The following is an 18,668-nucleotide window of genomic DNA, read 5'->3' on the forward strand; positions in this document are numbered from 1 at the left end:
AGTATCTGAAGCTGCTCACCCATTCTACTGTGGAATAATAAAAAATTTGAATCAATATATTAAATAATAGTTGAACAAGGAATCTTGGACTGAAGACCTTTTGACCTGTTTTTGTACTTAGATAAACAAATCTAAAATGCCTTGATGATTACTATCTGTGTGCATTTGGGTGGATGGAAAATATATTATTATGCAAACCAGCTGATGCTAAGAAAATGTATATGTATATATATTTGCAAGTATAAGAATTCTTTGAGTTAACCATATGAATGCATTAAGATTGTTAAAAGAGGGAAACCATTAACTGTATAATCATTTTATCTATAAGTATATTACTAGATTGTATTAATAGGCTATGGATTAATTGATTATTAATATGATTTACTTAGACTAAAAAGTGTATAAAACTGAAAGAACATACTTGCAACAAATTGTCAAACTGCTGACTTATAGTCTGTACTCAGGAAAACTGCTAATCTTTTTTAAAGTTCAAACGTCTGTGATTTTTGTTTAATTAACAGTAATAGGTTCTTTCACTTCTTCTTAAGTTGTTTTGAACAAATGTGTTGTAATATTAATAAATTCCCCCAAAGAATTTTGTAACCTTATCCCATGACAAGCTGTCTCTGTACTCTGTTATAAAAATCAAGTGCACCCCTCACAAGATGGGGCTATTATTGGGGCGGAGACGGACAGGTGACTCCTCGAGCGGGATTGTCCAGTGGACCGGTAAGAGGACCGATTCCGGCCGGATCGGGAGGACCAGCTCCGGCAAAATTTAGGACTGGCCTGCCTTGGGCGAATCCTGTGTGAGAAGTCTCTGGCCTCCTCCGATTGAATATGAAGGTCGATTGAACTGGGATTTCCCTAGCAGGTCAAGAAAATTCTTGGTGAGTAGACCGAGGGAATCCGATTGAGTGAATGACATAGCTCAGGGATTTGACCGGTTTTACGGGAAAGGAAATTGAGAAATAAAATACTGCATCACCTAACGGATAGTAAACTGGAAAGCAGGAAATAATACTTGGGTCCCTCAGGGACAGTGTAAAATGCTGAGAACGTTAATAAGTTACTCCCTGTGAAGTGGAATAGAAAGGGGTGAGTGGCACACTCCTAGAAATAGAGGAAAGGGAGGAAAAATGAGTAGAATATATATTGAGTATCTGGGAAAAACACTGTGTGGGAGGGCGAGTTTCTGTCTCTGACATCTGGTCATATTCCTACTCCTACGGGTTAATCTGTGGTGAACACCCGAAAACATAAGAGTACTGATCTGGGAGCGGAAGGGACTGGAGACGGAACGTTGTGAGGGCTGATCTATTCTTCTGCAGTCCAGTGCTATTTAGTTATGGGAAAGCAAAATAGTAAACCGGTCAAAAAGGTTCCTTCGGGAAATCAAAAGTCTCTGTTGGAAGGATTATTTTCGGAAAGCATGTCGGATTCTAGTTCGGGTCTGAAAGGAGGTTCACCTAGGAAAACTAGTTGAAAAAAAAAACCGGATTAGATAAAAAAAAAAAAAAAAAAAAAAAGTGTGTAAAAAATGGAATAAACAAAGCGGTGGTAGATGGCCAGTTGAGGGAACTGGAGACATTTCAGTAATACAAGAAATTAGGAAAATCCTGTGCAGAAATACCCAAAGCTGTTGTAACAGGGGTCCTTATAGAATGGACATGTTTGATAGGTGGGAACTAGTGATAAAGGATAGAACCCTGGAGGCAGCAGAAAGCGTAATGAATTGCTCGCTGTCGAAGTTAAAACCCGGAAAGAAAAGGAAGAAATGTTATTAGCTTTGCAAAAGACTAAGATAGAACCAGAGCCCGATCCCGAGAACAAAAGAAAGAAAACAGAAAAGAAGGACCCCCTATACCCCGTCATTTGTTCACCCCCTCCATATTCTCATGCCTCCTAATCGAGGTCCCTAACCCCTGACACGACCCCACCCAGGCTGTAGGACCCAATAACCCCACTACTGTAATGATTCACCGTAATTGGGATATTCAAGAATTAAAAGATGTGGTGTCTGAACTGCCTGACCCTAAGGGGGTTGGTGGGCTAAAATTTGAGGAGCAGCTCCAACAGCTAGACGATATGTATAAGCCAAATGCTGCAGAATGGACACAGGTGCTGCTACGAAAACTAGGCACTACCTGGGCAACTGTTAATTATGGGACTTGTTAAAAAAAAAAAAAAAAAAAAAGAAACGCAGGAAAATATAAAAAGGGATTGGACTGGTCGCTCATTCGCTCATATCAGCCACTAAGCAGCGGAAGGATGAGACGGTCGATGAGTGGGCACACCGAATACAAGACCTTATGGCAAATCATTCTGGTCTGGCAGACAGTGATGACCGAAAAGGCGCTGCCGTTTCCCCTTTTGTTTAGGGACTGAGAAGTGACATTCAAAGTAAAGTTCGCACGTCCTGCATAGGCTGGGAAAGCGCTGCATTCGAGGAAGTGAAACGCCATGCAGAGCATGCTGAGAAACAGACTAAGCAAAAAGAATCCGATACACAGACTAAGCTGCTTGCAGCACAACTACAATATTATACAGGGGGAACGGACAGGGGCAGAGGATTCCAAGGCCGTGCATGTGGCAATTCTTTTGGAGGAAGAGGGCGTGGAAGGGGACGGGGGTTCCCGTCTTCCAACCCTAACAATCCCTTCGCTCAGATGCCCAACCCTTCGGAGCAAACACCAGTGTCATATGCCTGCCACTGCTGCGGTGAGCTTGGACATTTCAGACGCGACTGCCCAAACAAACGCCCACCACGAACATCTCCTCTTCCAGACCCTAATGACATTCCTTGGTCCTAGGAATTAGCAGGGACCCCCAGCCATTTCTTCCAGTTTCCTCTGCTTACCCGTGATGCTGACATAGATCCTTTATTGACTTTAATAGTAAATGGCAAAGAAACTGTCTTCCTTGTGGACACGGGAGCCACACGCTCCACTTTATCGCTGTTGGAGGTTCCTACCTCGAAAGACACTGTGAAGGTTCTCACTGCTTCAGGACAACCACACACTTTACTAGTTTCAAAGCCTCTGCAAGTGCAACTCAGCACCTACAGCTCTCCATTAACTCATTGCTTCCTGTTAAATCATCTATGTCCTGTCAATCTACTAGGAAGAGACCTCATGACTAAACTGTCAGTCTCAATCTCACTGACAGAACAAGGATTTTACTGCTCCATTCCTAAGCTCCTGTGTCAAATCTCCCCACACCCTAAACCCTCTTTTGCAGCCTGGACCCTAAACATCTCCCCACACACCCTTCTCCTTAAAGCCCTACACTCTTTTCCTTCATGTCTTTTTCCCCACTTGCAGGTCCCCGACACCCTACACTGTACTGCCCAGTACTTCCCTGCCGAAGTAGACACACCTTGGTTAGAATCTTTTCTCTCATCAGGTACTTGCCTAGAGACCCTTCACATTCCTTGCATTTTTATCTCATCCACCAAAGCTGCTGCTTCAGTTCACCTCATATATTCACAAAGCATTTTCTATTTAGGTGGTTTGGTTCCCCACATTTCCTTGACCAAATCTACCACTGTTCGTTGGGTCGAAATTGGGGACTGGGTTGAGCAATGTCTAAATAGGACTGATTGGCTATACGTTGCACCAGGCATTTTTGATACTTCAGACCATGACTAAGGTGTTAATCCAGATTGACCTGCCGGTCATTCGTTCCCTTTGTCACCCATCTCTTTCTCTATGCTCTCTACAAACTGACTTTTTCCCATGGCTTTCTTCAATTCCTGACACCCTATGGTCTCAGGGAAAGAACGATTTTGGCAGGATCGCAAATTGTGAACCTCTGGTGGTTTTTCCGAAATCATCCTTCCATCCTCGCCATGCGCAATATCCTTGCTCCCGAGGCCGAACTCGGAATTGTGGCTGTACATAAAGAGCTTGTTAAAAAGGGGGGCTATAATTCCTATCAAATATTCTCCTGTAAATTCTCCTATTCTGCCAATAAAGAAGGCTGATGGCTCTTGGCGCTTTGTCCAAGACCTCAGACAAGTTAATTCTGCTATTTTTCCTAGGGCACCGATTGTCCCTAATCCTTCCACTATTCTCTCTATGATTCCTGCAACAGCTCGTTACTTCTCAGTAATTGACTTAGCAAATGCTTTCTTTTCTATTCCTGTACATCCTGATTCTCAGTTTGGTTTGCTTTTACTTTTCAAAACTGCCGTTGAACATGGACCGTTATCCCAAAAGGTTATACAGAGGCTCCTTGTGTATACGGCCAAGCGCTTGCTCAGAATCTGGAAGGCTTCTGGCCTAACAGGGAAAGTGCATTGATACAGTACGTCGATGATTTATTACTCTGTGGGGAAGCAGAGAAAGCATGCACACAAGATACAGAATTATTGCTCAAGTATCTTGCGGAAATTGGGCACAAGGTCTCTAAGGCCAAACTGCAGTTAGTTCAGACCACTATCAAGTACTTGGGTCATGACATCACGTGTGGTATCAGAGCTCGGTCAAAAGACCGCATAACCACCATTCAAAACCTTCCAAGACCAGTCACAAAACATCAGGTTAAGTCAGGACATCCTCTGTGGCTGCGTAGCTTTTAATGGGAATGTTTTCTTGTTGTGGAATTGTGCTGTGTGATTTCCTGAAGTGGATTGTCCTTGATTTGTCGGTGGAACTTGGATTGCCACGGCGATATAGCCTATTTTTCGAAAAAATTGGATCCAGTGGCTACGGGACTTCCAACCTGTCTCAGAGCAGTAGCAGCCACAACAGAAGCCATGCTAGCCAGTACAGATATAGTGCTCATGAGCCCCCTAACAGTAAAGGTGCATCATGCCGTACACTCCATTTTAGTACAGGCCAAAACATCGCATCTCACTACTGCTATGGTAATACACTATCAAAACGTACTCTGTACTCTGTCAAATGTCACAATTGAAAGATGCTCCACTTTAAACCCAGCCACTCTTCTTTCCACTGAAGAAGAAGGGGAGCCACATAACTGTTATGATGAAATAACTAAGGTCTTAAAACCTAGGCCAGACCTGCAGGAAACTCCACTAGAAACAGGAGAAGTACTCTACGTAGATGGATGTTCCTTGTGATTGGATAATGGAACACGCTCAACCAGCTATGCAGAGGTCAAAGGTGACCACCTGCTGGAAGCAAACCGAATTTCTTCAAGTTTAAGAGTTCATGCAGCTGAATTAATAGCTCTCACCCGAGCTTGTCAGTTGTCAGAAGGAAAAATCATAACAATCTATACTGATTCCAGGTATACCTTTGGAGTCTGCCATGATCATGGAGCATTATGGAAATTGAGAGGATTCAAGACCAGTACTGGCAAGCCCATCCAACATCAAAAGTTAATACAGTGGAACCTCTAGATACGAGTTTAATTCGTTCCAGCACTGAACTTGTATAGCGAATTTCTCGTGTCTAGAACAAACTTCCCCATTGAAAATAATGGGAATCCAGTTAATCCGTTCCGCACCCCAAATATATTAACATAAAAATCAATTTTCCTAACAAATAACACTGATAAATTATATATACTGTAGTCTACCTTTAATAAATAACACTGGTAAATAATATAACTGATTATTAAAAGAATCAAAACAGGTGTCCAAAGTGCAGTAGAGCATTCAATAAATCTTTAAATAAATAATCCTTAAAACAGTTGTGAAGTGAGGTTTAAAATACACAAGAATAACAATCCTTTAACACGAGGTTAAAACGTCAAAAGAATGTAGTCTTTAAAAAACAGATGACAATCCCCGGTGCTTCTTCTCTGTTAGTGTCTCACCTGCGGGCTCTGCAACAGGAGAGACACTCTTAATGCAGCTGACCTTCTCTACACCGTCCTGCTTCAGCTGTTTGGCTCGCCTGTTCAGCTCACTGTTCAGCTACACGCGAGCCTGCACACGCGAGCCTGCACACGCGAGCTCTCCTGCACCGCCTGCCTGCCTGCCTGCCTGCCTGCCGCAACCTCCGTTCTCTCTCCTCTCTCTTCTTTTACTTCTTCTCCCCCTTAACCGGCTCGCGCTTCTCTATATATGCGGGGAGGACATGGCAGCTGCAGCCCATCAGCCACAGGAACAATCATGGATGTGGGCAGTTTCCCACCTGTGCATTAAGTGAGAAACGCAGACACCGCAGATCGCGGCTCGCAACTGCTACCACGCCCCCTCGCTAAGCTGAGAGCTATACCCACAGCCTGGCTCGTGGCTCGTTACGCGAGCCAATGCTCGCATTTAGATCTGAATTTTTTGCTCATACTTTCCTCGTATTTTGAATTTCTCGTATACAGAGGTGATCGTATCTCGAGGTTCCACTGTAGAATCCCTCTTAGAAGCCATAACCAAACCATCAAAACTGGCAATAGTTAAATGCCAGGCCCATACTGGGAAACAGGACCCTGTTAGCAAAGGAAACAAATTAGCTGATCACTTTGCTAAACAGGCTGCCTATAATAACACACCAGTCTCTTTATTCCAACAGAAAGATGACAAAGACCCTGATAATCAAATTATCTCTTTACAGAGTGCAGCCACGGACAGAGAAAAGAGAAAATGGTCCAAAGAAGGATCCCTCTCTGATGGGGTCTGGACCCATTGGCAAAATAAGAAACCTTTTCTCCCAAAGGCTTCTTTCCCAGGTATGGCAAAAATTGCACATGGCCTGGACTATGCTGGAAAGGATGCAATGACTAAAGATGTCGAGCGACATTGGGAAGCCACAGGTTTCTCCACGTATGCAGAGCAATTCTGCAGACGCTGTGCACTATGTCAAAAATTTAATGTAGGTAAAGGTATCCAGGTAAGTCCCGCCGTCACACCTAACCCAATGGGTCCATTCGAACATCTCCAAATGGACTTCATTGAATTAACACCGTCTAAGGGCTACCGTTACTGCTTGGTAATTGTTGATGTGTTCTCCCGATGGGTGGAAGCTTTCCCTTCCAAACACGCAGATGCCAAAACTGTGGCAAAAGCCTTGATAAAAGAAATCATTCCAAGATGGGGAATACCACAGAAATTGCAGACTGATAATGGTACCCATTTTGTGAACTCTGTAATAAATGAATTGACCACTTGGCTCCAGATAAATGTACATCATTACTGCAAGTACCATCCCCAAAGTGGAGGTATTGTAGAGAGGTGCAATGGCATCCTAAAATCTAAATTGGCAAAAATCTGGGAGCAGGCAAATTTAACCTGGCCTGACGCTTTACCCCTGGCCTTAATGGGATTGAGAGGGAGGACACACTGGCAGTTGGGACTTTCGCCGTTTGAAATTCTGACCAGACGGCCCATGCCTGTTGGCATGGTTATTGGAAATGTCAATCTGCATACTGTGGACAATGATCTTCTCTCCAGTCTTACAGGTCTCTGAGCATCAAGTCCATGAGCAGGTTAACCAGGCTTGGCGAACCAGTCCTCCACCAACGGAGTCACAGATTCCCCTGGGAACCTGGATTCTGGTCAGAGACACCCGAAGGAAGCACTGGCATCAACCTCGCTGGAGGGGACCGTTCCAAGTGCTGCTATCCACACCACACGCTGTTAAAGTCGAAGGACTTCCTGCCTGGATTCATGTGTCGCATTGCAAAAAATGGCACTCATAGCTCTGCTAGTCCTAATCTTTTTTATCCATCTGACTTTGGGACAACGACAAACAGGTGGTGACCATCTGACTCACCAACTGAAGCAAATACATGGGAACTTTCCCACGTTAATTTTCCAAATAGGGAAGACTGCCTCATTCCAGATTGACTTTTGTGCCATTGCTCCCTGTGGATCCAGCAGACAAGACAAATGGAGATGGTCTGAAAAATACATTTGTGTGACTCGACCCGGGTATAAATCTGATTCAAGCTCCTCCTCCAGTCTGTCTGAATGTTCAAGCTGGAGTGATGTGTTTGCAAACACTGGCAACCAAGACTGGGGGTATAATCCATGGGAAGCCCAGGAGCATGATTTAAAAACAAGGTTTTATATAATTAAATCAGGATTTATGCTTGTTGTATGTATATTCCGAATGATACTGCCCCTGATGGCTCCATCACCCGTGCCCTCGCTGATCTGATAGCTCTCTCACTAGAATTGGCTGAAAACTCAGGCATCGATACCCCTCTTGATGAATGGTTTATATCCACCTTTGGCTCTTGGGGCCAATGGTTTAAATTCATTTTTGTTTCCCTTTTAGTTGCTTTAACTGTTATTCTCTTGATTGGCTGTTGTCTTATCCCGTTAATCCATTATTTTATCCAGAAGTTTTTCACTGCCTCAGTAACTAAAGCTTATTTCCTCCATATAGAACGCATGCATCTTTTCTCCCAGCCCCAATTTTCTTCTCAGTCCACCCTCGATCAGGATTGTTTTGTTTGAACTATTCTTTGTTCAAAAAGGGGGGAATGTGGAATAATAAAAAATTTGAATCAATATATTAAATAATAGTTGAACAAAGAATCTTGGACTGAGGACCTTTTGACCTATTTTTGTACTTAGATAAACAAATCTAAAATGCCTTGATGATTACTATCTGTGTGCATTTGGGTGGATGGAAAATATATTATTATGCAAACCAGCTGATGCTAAGAAAATGTATATGTATGTATATTTGCAAGTATAAGAATTCTTTGAGTTAACCATATGAATGCATTAAGATTGTTAAAAGAGGGAAACCATTAACTGTATAATCATTTTATCTAAAAGTATATATTACTAGATTGTATTAATAGGCTATGGATTAATTGATTATTAATATGACTTACTTAAACTAATAAGTGTATAAAGCTGAAAGAACAAACTTGCAACAATTTTGTCAAGCTGCTGACTTATAGTCTGTAATCAGGAAAACTGCTAATCTTTTTTAAAATTCAAACGTCTGTGATTTTTGTTTAATTAACAGTAATAGGTTCTTTCACTTCTTCTTAAGTTGTTTTGAACAAATGTGTTGTAATTTTACTAAATTCCACCAATGAATTGTGTAACTTTATCCCATGACAAGCCGTCTCTGTACTCTGTTATAAAAATCAAGCGCACCCCCCGCAAGATGGGGCTATTATTGGTAAACTATCAGTGACACAAAGCTGACAGGGGCTGCAATAGTTTCCTCTGCTCACCAAAGAATAAAGAAATTACTTTTTTACTCTATATCTGCTGTCTGCCTGCTGTTTGCCTCGAACCTTCGACCACACTACTGTAGTCTTACTGATGTAGAATGGTGTGAAGGACCACTGCTGCTTCCTGCTGAAATCCACAACCAGATCCTTATTTTAACAGACATTCAGTTGATGGCTGTTTGACTGACACCACACTGCCAGGTACTCCACCTGCTGCAGAAAGGCCCTTACAGGTCTACAAAAAAAATTTTTTTTTTCAGGTGCCAAGGTTTTTCGAATGGATTTAGGGTATTTTGAGGGTGCTGAATTTAAAAATCCCATTACTTTTGCTGAATTTGTTCTAGTTTTTGAGATAATGGACATCCATGAAAATAATGCATTCCCTCAATGTAACTTGTGTATGATAACAAATGCAATAGCTTTTGGTCTGTCTTTTGACTCTTTAACAGTGTCTTAGGTAATGAAATATCCCATATAATTATTTTGTATTTGAATTTGTAGGCCTACAATTCTATAAAAGCGACTTTTTGAAGCCAGAATTCAACTGTGAATTTGCAGAGGAAAGAAGTCAGCTACAGTATAAGTTTGTCAACCCAGGATTGGTTTATACCCACAAAGTTCTGTCTTAATAAGTATATAAATACATGTAAAAATTATGACTTCATCAAGAAGAGCCTGCATCAACAATCCTGATGTATTCTGCTACATCTGTGGAGAATACATGGTTGAAAAACAAAGAAGAAATATCATAGACTTTGTGCATCGAGTATACCTGTCTTATTTTGGAGTACAGCTTGGAGACCAGGATAAGTCTTGGGCTCTACATATTGTTTGCAAAACATGTGGAGCACCTACAACTGTAGACAAAAGGTTTAAACTTTGGTGTGCCAATGGTATGGAGAGAACCGAAAAACCACCATGACGATTGTTATTGTTGTGTTGTAAAGATTAAAGGCTTTAATCGCTACAAGAAAGCTCTGTGGGATTATCCTGATTTGGAATCAGCAAGACGACCTATTCCACATGGCAATGATGTTCCCATACCAGTGTTTACCAGACATTCAAACCAGCCACTGTGAGACTCTGAAGAGAGGCAGGGATTGGAGTGTATGGCAGGTAGTAGCAGTGGAAGTGAATTTTAGGGAAGCTCTTCGACGCCTCAACCATTAAGCCAAAAAGAACACCATGACCAGATTCGAGACTTACATCTGTCCAAGCAAGCATCTGAACTTTTAGCGTCCAGACATAATAAACGAAATCTTATAAAGGTGGAAGTTAAAATTACAGCCTATCGGACAAGAGAAGAGAGGCTTCTCTCATATTTCAACCAAGAGGAAGAACTTGTATACTGCAATGACATCCCAGGAATTGTACTTCAAATGGGGCTAACAGAATATCGACCAGAAGACTGGCGGCTTTTTATAGACAGCTCCATTAGAAGCTTGAAATATGTTCTCTTGCACAATGGTAACTGTTATGCTTCTCTTCCCATTGTTCACTCAAAACTTAAAGAATATGAAAATGTAAAAATCGTATTACAGAAAATCTGTTATCATGAACATCAGTGGTCGATTTGTGTTGATCTGAAGATGGTGAACTTCTTGCTTGGACAGCAATCTGGATACACAAAATACCCATGCTTCATGTGCCTCTGGGATAGCCGGGGAAAGCAAGATCATTGGACAAAAGTGTCATGGCCTACAAGGGAAGAAATGATTGTTGGCGCTGCGAATATCATCAACAAGCCGCTGGTGGACAAAAACAAAATCATTCTCCCACCGCTTCATATTAAGCTAGGATTGATGAAGGAATTTGTTAGGGCTTTGGACAAAACGGGTAATTGCTTAAAGTACATTTGTAGATCATTCCCTGGACCGAGCATGGAAAAACTAAAAGCTGGAATCTTTGTTGGTCCTCAGATTCGTAAACTCATGAACAATTCCAATTTTACCAAATGCATGAATGACACTGAGGCTTTGGCCTGGTAGAGTTTTGTCTCTGTTGTGAAGAACTACTTGGGTAATCACAGAGTAGACAATTATGAAGAATTGGTGCAAGATATGCTTGCTAACTTCAGAAATTTGGGAGTTAATATGAGCATAAAGATGCACTATCTCCATAGCCATTTAAACAGATTTCCAGATAACCTTGGAGACCTCAGCGAGGAACAAGGTGAGAGGTTCCACCAGGATATGAAGGTGATGGAGGAGAGATATCAAGGCAGATGGGACATACACATGATGGCAGACTACTGTTGGAGTCTCCAACGTGATTGTCCTGATGACACACATAAAAGGAAATCGCATAAACAGTGTTTTTTGAAGCATTGACATTAATAACAATTGATAACTAATTAATATTGTATTAATTAATCAAATCATACATAACTTTTTTCCTGTCACTGTTAGATATTTTTAATTTCTTTTTTGTATGATGTTAGACTGTTTACTTACTAGTTGTAACTAAAATGATTCTTGCAATTCTGAATGCTTTTCAAACGTGTTGCGTTAATTAATTAACTATTAAATATCTCAGAAACTAGAGCCAATCTGGCAAAATCAAAGTCATATTCTTAATCAGCACCATAAACTTAATATAAAACCATTCAGACATCGTTGGCACCAAAATCACCAGTGAATTATTTTTAGAGATAAGAGCTACTCTATCCCTACTGTCATCATCAATCTTCACAATGGGGCTGTAGTTGTGTGTGGCTGCAGTCATACAGTCGGTGTAAAGCAGTGTTTCCCAACCTCAGTCCTGTGGTCCCCCTGTGACTGCAGGTTTTTGTTCCAACCAGATTCCTAATCAGTGACAATGCCTGATAGCACTGATCTTATTTAATTAGCTGGTATTTTTTTCTTTTATTCTACATTCAGAAAAGCACAGCAGCATGATTTTTACATTTATAAGACATTTAGAAATATTTCAGATTTTGCTATAGATTTAAATGCTTAACTCTTTTGTTGATTTCATTATATTTTGCCCTTTCTCTGTGCAGTTTTTCCCCTTCGTATTAAAAATAATTATTAATGACAATTAAAAATAAGCAGAGTAGACACACTGGCAAATAACACTGAATAATCAAAGGCTGCAAGTACTTTTGCGTCAGACTCACTAATTAGTAAATAATGGATTAATTAAACAACACCTAGAAAAGTAGAATGAAAATCAAGATGAAAATATTGTTAAAAAGAAAAAAATATGTTCTTCCCATATAACTGCTTGATACGTTTTAATATATATATATATTATAATATATTTACCAAACTTAGTTTTCTAATCTCTGTGTTCAGTACACATCTTTGAGGAACTCCTGTATTGACAAGAATAGTACTGGTGACACAGTGTCTCACCACCTGAGGTCTGCCTAAATGGAAGTCCAATACCTGCTCATTAAGGACTGTATTCAGTTCCATATCCCTTAGTTTAAGATTCATTAATATGTAATAAAATATTAAATGTTTTATGAATTATCCCACTTTCTAAATTAATTTACCTACAGTGGTGTGAAAAACTATTTGCCCCCTTCCTGATTTCTTATTCTTTTGCATGTTTGTCACACAAAATGTTTCTGATCATCAAACACATTTAACCATTAGTCAAATATAACACAAGTAAACACAAAATGCAGTTTTTAAATGATGGTTTTTATTATTTAGGGAGAAAAAAAATCCAAACCTACATGGCCCTGTGTGAAAACGTAATTGCCCCCTTGTTAAAAAATAACCTAACTGTGGTGTATCACACCTGAGTTCAATTTCCGTAGCCACCCCCAGGCCTGATTACTGCCACACCTGTTTCAATCAAGAAATCACTTAAATAGGAGCTGCCTGACACAGAGAAGTAGACCAAAAGCACCTCAAAAGCTAGACATCATGCCAAGATCCAAAGAAATTCAGGAACAAATGAGAACAGAAGTAATTGAGATCTATCAGTCTGGTAAAGGTTATAAAGCCATTTCTAAAGCTTTGGGACTCCAAAGGGCTCGTCTCAATTTTGCTAAGAAACATCTCAATGATTGCCAAGACTTTTGGGGAAATACCTTGTGGACTGATGAGACAAAAGTTGAACTTTTTGGAAGGCAAATGTCCCGTTACATCTGGCGTAAAAGGAACACAGCATTTCAGAAAAAGAACATCATACCAACAGTAAAATATGGTGGTGGTAGTGTGATGGTCTGGGGTTGTTTTGCTGCTTCAGGACCTGGAAGGCTTGCTGTGATAGATGGAACCATGAATTCTACTGTCTACCAAAAAATCCTGAAGGAGAATGTCCGGCCATCTGTTCGTCAACTCAAGCTGAAGCGATCTTGGGTGCTGCAACAGGACAATGACCCAAAACACACCAGCAAATCCACCTCTGAATGGCTGAAGAAAAACAAAATGAAGACTTTGGAGTGGCCTAGTCAAAGTCCTGACCTGAATCCAATTGAGATGCTATGGCATGACCTTAAAAAGGCGGTTCATGCTAGAAAACCCTCAAATAAAGCTGAATTACAACAATTTTGCAAAGATGAGTGGGCCAAAATTCCTCCAGAGCGCTGTAAAAGACTCATTGCAAGTTATCGTAAACGCTTCATTGCAGTTATTGCTGCTAAGGGTGGCCCAACCAGTTATTAGGTTCAGGGGGCAATTACTTTTTCACACAGGGCCATGTAGGTTTGGATTTTTTTTTCTCCCTAAATAATAAAAACCACCATTTACAAACTACATTTTGTGTTTACTTGTGTTATATTTGACTAATGGTTAAATGTGTTTGATGATCAGAAACATTTTGTGTGACAAACATGCAAAAGAATAAGAAATCAGGAAGGGGGCAAATAGTTTTTCACACCACTGTATGTGGATCACATGTAATTGAAGCCTATCCTGCTGCACTGTGTGCAAGGCAGGAAGTGGCACTGAACAGGCAGTAAATATTTTCTCATGCTGGCCCTGTCTCTATTTGGGAGGACACCAGAACACCCTCAAAAAGAAAAGGAAAAAATAAGGAGAATTTGCATATTTTATATAGGCAGTGACCTAGCCAGTATATTTGAACCCAGGAGTCTGGAGCAAGGGATGCAACGGCACCACAAGGGAGGTGAATAAAATATCTATGTGCTTCTGCTATGATGGATGCCAACTTGTCTGAAATTATAAGAAAGCTTGACTGAATTGTGAAACGGTGACTAAAGGAGGTTGATTTTACACCCTAGTTATTTAGACCCATTTTTTCATTAGAAAAAAGTCACCCTGGCCCACAAGACAAATCTTAGCCTAAAAGCAAATTGGGTCAAATTGGATTGGTGATGCTCAGTGGTTTAAAAATTAGAAAAAAAAAACACGAAATATTGGAATTTTTGTTAAATACCTATGACATTATTATTACATTGTGTGTGTACCCTCGGGATCCCATTTTGCTTCTTCTGGCACATACAGATGTTCTGTATTCTCTGCATCCATTCAGTGCCCTTTATTTCCATACCATCCGATAGCAATAACGCCATTACATGTGCCTGATGATTGTGATGCTGGTGCCTAACGTTTTTCCCGGACCCACAGAATGCAGAGGAGAGGAGCTATAATGCCGCTCAAGATCTTGTGTTCTTAGTTGTGAAGCACAGCCAGATACTGTACTCTCAAATGTTGGAGGCGGTGCCTCGACACATCAGGTGGCAGCCTGCTCTACCAGTCAGTAACGTTCTGCAGCATTGCGATTGCATATGTATGAGGTTAAATTTAGCTTGCTCCATATACAAATGTTTTAGAGCAAAGTTTGAGGCCCAGTCACATATGCATGTTTCTAAGGTGATAGTGGTTAATAAAGGACAAATTTCGTTGAAATGTACACACGCCAGGTGTTAAAAATATGATTTATTTGTGTTTGGTAGGCATTTTACTATTGTTTTCGGTTGTGCACATTTCACTCCAATCAGTCTTTAAGCTGTTAATGAAACCTATTATTTTATTCTGTTGTTTGTTAGTGTTGTCATTCTGCCACATCAGGCATTTCCAAAAGCAAATCGATATTTCTCAGACCTGCATATTTTTCTTTTCAGATATTATATTGAGACAGGTGCTATACAAAATACAAAGGTGCAGATGGGATCGAAGTTAGCCTGGTTGTCAGTTGCTGCTTTAAGAAAGAAAGAAAACAATTAAAATTCAAGCCAATTAATATCAGTTTGTACCATTAGCAGAAGTATTAGGGATGTGCAGAGAGCGAGAGAGGGTGTTTATTTGTTGAGTCAGCAAAGTTTTTGTATTTGAATAAAAGTGGAAATATGCATAGCAATCCTGTTTGTTTTTGCTTCTAATTACACTTATAATTTTAGAATATTAAAGTGATATAATGTGTACTTCTGTAAACTGTTATAATAATTTTGAACACGTAAACACAATATTGGTTTATGGTTTTCATAAACCCAGCAATAACTATATATAATAATAAACATGTTTGAAAAGAAAATCATTTTGAAATTAATATTCAGTTCCTAATCCACACTCAAACCTATGAAACCAACGAGAGGGGAATAAAAAATAAGAAATCATGGGAAGGATTTACACTTCGTGCACACATCTTAATTATTCAGTGATAGCCATTTGGTCTTCCAGCAATGTGCAACTGTGCTGCAACAAAGTGTACGACTTCTTTGATGTGTGGAAGCTGGCTCGGACACAGACAGGCAGACACATTCATGTCACCCAACACACGTTTATTTACACTAATATTTACAGTCTTACTGTGCTCACAGACCCCAAAGACCCCAAAGTCCTGGCCTCTGAACAATGCCTTCTCTCTCTTCAGGCCGCCTCCTTGCCGTCCTCCCGACATCATCTTCCTTCCTCCCGACTCTTGTCCATGACTGGAGGGAGGCGGCCCCTTTTATACACACCCAGATGTGCTCTAGGTGCTCCCCGGCAATCTTCCACCGGCACTCCCCAGTGTGGCGGAAGTGTCGGCTGTGCACCTGGAAGCACTCCGGGTGTCCCTTCTTCTCTTCCCCCCAGCGCTTCCGCCACACTGGGGGTCCAGGGATCCCAAGGCATCAGGGCACCCCCTGGCGGTGGCCACGGGCCCCTACAGGGTAGAGCTTCCAAGCTCTGTACCTGTGGCCCCCAATACAACCAGGGCGGGTGCCCCCTCACGTTCTGGAGGAGCAATAAGCCCTCCTCCTGTCCTCCTGGGCGTCCTGGCCGGGCGTGAGCCCTGTCCGGGTGCCACAGATGATAATGGGCTCCAGCGACGACCCTGGTCCAGAGTAGCCTTTGCCACTTACTCGGAGTAATGATGAAGATCAAGGTGTCATAGCCAGTGACAAACACAGCCCTTTCATGGGGAGTGGCCCAATGAGAAAGGTATAGCTGCAGACCGGAGACATTATGGGTGGATCTAGAGGTGGGATTACTGTCAATCAAATTTGACTTCAGCAAATCATATTGTGCTACTTCAGAACTTCAACGAACGAGATTGTTGTTACTCTATGACAATCAAAAACTCACCTGTCCAATTATCAATGTTTGAAGTTGTCTATCAAGTGTAACTTTAACCAATCGTCTCACAGTTCATGATCCCTACCTCTTTGAGGTTCCGCCTTATAGAATTTCCTCTTAAATAACCTGCCATTGTACCAAGCAACGAAACTCCAGTAAACAAAAGAAGAAAACAAAAAAAGAAGCAGCAGCGACAAAATTCCATTAGACAACAGAAGAAACGACTAAACTAATTCCTTGTATTTTTGACAATGGAAGTAAGTGTGCTTCGAAATGAAAATGTTTGAAATTTGCAGTTTTTTTCATATTTTTAATAACTTTGTTTTGCATGGTTATGTTTGTACCATGAACCTTTAGGTTTGTATTAATAATCATTTTCGCTTCAATAATTAAGGTATGATCAATGCTTGAAGTGGACCGGCATTCAGCGGTACCGGCAACGCTTCAAATTCCACAAGGCAAGTTTCACAAGAACTCCTTGACTGTGCATGGAAGACAAAATAAACTTTTACAAGCATCTTGGAAACGCTTGACTAGTTATTCTGTTGTGAACCAGGCTTTTCATAAAGTTCAGATTGACTACAATGGTGCACGATATTACCTTTTTTCTTTTAAGTTTAGTTCCTTATGTTGGAGTTCTTGGAGCAATGTGTCTGAATCGTAATACCAAATAATCTGCCATGTTTTTGTACCATCAATTTTAATAAACTTTCATGGTAGTTTTGTGCAGATGATGCCTGACATTTGTAAACTGTTAAAGACTTTCCTGCAATGGGCAGTGCGCCACTAAATTTGTATGTCACTCAGACCGACAGTCGCGATGTTCTCAGAGCTTTTTCAATTTAATTACAAGTGACATTTATATTTTTCATTACAGCCAACTTGCTACAAGAATATCTTCTGGAAATTGGATGTTAATGAAAAATCAGGTAAAATGCAAACAACCATTTCTTAAACTTGTAATTCACTTGAAGTGTTTGACTTTCATGTGTATTTTTTTTTCTTTTCTTCTTTTCCTAGGACATCCCTGCTGGTGCAGTAGACTGTGGAATAGACATGTTGATGGTATTTGAATATTAACTGTAAGCTTTATGTAACTTTACATTTGTGTTTAGATTGTTTAGGATTTCAGTACTTTTCTCTTATCCTTTGTCAGTATGCACTTTATCTGACTATGGAGGAACCCTTTGATTTTACTGTCAGTCTTATAAAGATGTTGATGATATCTATTTTTTTCTTCATGTGTGGCATACTTTTAACTGTGGCATTCATTTAAGGTGCCCTTCACTATTAATGGCACCCCTTATAAAAATGTTAATTTTAAAAATATTTATTTCTTGATGAGGGCTTTGTTTGTCTTTAAATGAAATTGTTTCAGTTAAATGTCAGATGTTTCTAATTTTTTCAGTGCAAGATGGCATTTCTTCAGCAAACAGGAATTTTTTTTCTAACCTTTCTTACTAACAAGGGGTGCCAATAATAGTGGAGAGCACTGTATATATCCTTTTTATCTTAGGATGACGTGTCTGTGACTTGCATATTACTTTAGGTAGTGTCCAGATTGGTGTATTCATAATGTTCTGATATAATTGATGTATTCTAAAAAACTAAGAACGAGAGTTTTTATAGTGAACCACAGAGTAATTCTCACAGCTTGAACTCTATTCCAAAGTGTCCACTTTTCTGAAAAAACAGGAATGTTCAGACCAAAACCAGACAACTTGCACAAGACAAACACTTCATGTGACAGTTTGATGTATTTATTTGTGTGTGTCCAACCTGTAGGAGAGCAGGCTGGCTGTGTGGCTGCAGTTGGACAGCTGACTCCAGAACAAGGGGCTCGGATTTATGAGGCTGCAGAGATCAGCAGGGCCTCCAGGAGGACTCAACATGAAAAACTGTTGGAGTTCATCATAAAGGGCCATGGAGCAGATGATCACTTGCTGGTAACTTCTATCCATCCATTGTCCAACCCGTTGAATCCGAACACAGGGTCACGGGGGTCTGCTGGAGCCAATCCCAGCCAACACAGGGCACAAGGCAGGAACCAATCCCGGGCAGGGTGCCAACCCACCGCAGTGC

General features: G+C 40.7%; 2 protein-coding genes across 3 annotated transcripts in view; both read right to left on the reverse strand.

The window, feature by feature from the left end:
• Positions 1 to 18,668, reverse strand: part of LOC127529225 (SCAN domain-containing protein 3-like) — a 146,749-nt gene that overhangs the window by 101,143 nt on the left and 26,938 nt on the right. The window lies entirely within an intron of this gene.
• The window catches only part of selenoo1 (selenoprotein O1), a 160,015-nt gene that overhangs the window by 100,207 nt on the left and 41,140 nt on the right, over positions 1 to 18,668 (reverse strand). The window lies entirely within an intron of this gene.

The sequence above is a fragment of the Erpetoichthys calabaricus genome, chromosome 1 (assembly GCF_900747795.2).
Source record: "Erpetoichthys calabaricus chromosome 1, fErpCal1.3, whole genome shotgun sequence".
NCBI lineage: Eukaryota > Metazoa > Chordata > Cladistia > Polypteriformes > Polypteridae > Erpetoichthys > Erpetoichthys calabaricus.